The sequence below is a fragment of the Myotis davidii genome, unplaced genomic scaffold, assembly GCF_000327345.1.
Source record: "Myotis davidii unplaced genomic scaffold, ASM32734v1 scaffold27, whole genome shotgun sequence".
NCBI lineage: Eukaryota > Metazoa > Chordata > Mammalia > Chiroptera > Vespertilionidae > Myotis > Myotis davidii.
In genome coordinates this window covers 3,416,169-3,418,037 of record NW_006297821.1, presented here as the reverse complement: position 1 = coordinate 3,418,037, position 1,869 = coordinate 3,416,169, and positions in this window count along the sequence as shown.

The window sequence follows — 1,869 nt, the reverse complement described above, 5'->3', positions numbered from 1 at the left end:
TCTCAGTGTTAGGGTAGGAGAAATATTCTCTTGCAACTTTCAACATCCTAAACAGAAGCAAAATTCCCTCCCCAAAATTTAATGTGAAGTTTTTTAGATTTGAGAGTTTATTTAATTTTCACATGTAACTACAAATGTTTTAAAATCTAAAACCACATCTAGAAAACACATTGTTTCATTTATTTGCTGTTTATTAATGTTTTTAATTTTGGCACAAATTTGTATCTAAAAAATGTTACCACCTTTTAATATTCCATGCTTATCATTAAAATCTCATATGATTTCATAAATCTCCTTTATCTTGGTATTTGTTTCCATTTTTATCTTCATTCTATATATGCATCTGCAATATATATACTATTTATATACATAAAACCCTAATATGCAAATAGACCAAACAGCGGAACAACTGAATAACCGAACAACCGGTTGCTATGATGTGCACTGACCACCTATGATGTATGATGACCACCAGGGGGTGCATGGGGAACATGGGCTTCGGCAAAAGGTGGGAGAGCACGGAATATGGCAGGCATCAGCTGTGGCCATATGGTGGCGCAGGTGAGCAGGGGTGCCAGACCACAGCGGGACACTGGTCGCTGTCACCAGAAGCTGGGCTCATGGCTGGCAAGTGCAGCGCCGGTGGCAGGAGCCTCTCCTGTTTCCACAGCAGTGCTAAGGATGTCTGACTGCCAGCTTAGGCCCACTTGGGCCTCTAGTACTACTTGTATACATAAAACCCTAATATGCAAATAGACCAAACAGCAGAACAACTGAATAACCGAACAACCGGTCGCTATGATGTGCACTGATCACCTATGATGTGTGATGACCACCAGGGGGCACATGGGGAGCATGGCAGGCTTCGGCAAAAGGTGGGAAAGCATGGAACATGGCAGGCATCAGCTGCGGCAGTGTGGTATAGCAGGTGAGCAGGGGTGCCAGACCACAGTGGGACACTGGTCGCTGTCATCGGGGTGAGCCTCTGGTGGTTACTGAAAATTCTTTGCTCCTGCGTGCCACAGTCCTGCCAGGTGCTTACACCTGCTGCCGGCACCAGCCCTGCTCACACCCGCTGCTGGCTCCAGAGCCACCACTTGCACCCACTGCTGGCGCCCAGTGCTGGCCCGATTGCTCGGCGCTAGCCCTGATCGCTCAGTGCTGGCAGTGGGTATGAGTGGTGGCTGTTGGCCCCGATTGCCCCTCAGGGCTTCTCCACTTCCCCCTGCTCCTGAGGGACAATTGGGGCCAGCAGCCGCCTCTCGTACCCACTGCCGGCGACAGCCCCATTTGCACCTGCTACTGGAGCCGCTGTTCACACCCACTGCTGGTGCCACTCACACCCTCAGCCAGGACCAGATCCTGGCTTCCCTCCGGCTCTTGTCTGGAAGGACGTCTGGTCTAATTAGCATATTATGCTTTTATTATTATAGACTAGAGGCCCGGTGCACAAAAATTTGTGCACTTGGAGGGGTCCCTCAGCCTGGCCTGTGCCCTCTCGCAGTCTGGGACCCTAGGGGGATGACTACCTGCTGGCTTAGGCCTGCTCCCTGGGGGATTGGGCCTAAGCTGGCAATCAGACATCCCTCTGGCAGCCTGGCAGCCCTCAAGGGATGTCCACTTGCCAGCAGGGAGCAGACCTAAGCTGCAATTAGACATCCTTAGCGCTGCTGCGGAGGCAGGAGAGGATCCCACCACCGCCGCTGCGCTCACCAGCTGCACACTGACCAATAGGGTGCAGCTTCTGCATTAAGCATCTGCTCCCTTGTGGTCTGTGTGTGTCATAGGGACACACATTCTGCCATTCGGTTGATTTGCATATTAGCCTTTTATTATATAGGATGTTACCTCATTTAATTTTTTTAACAA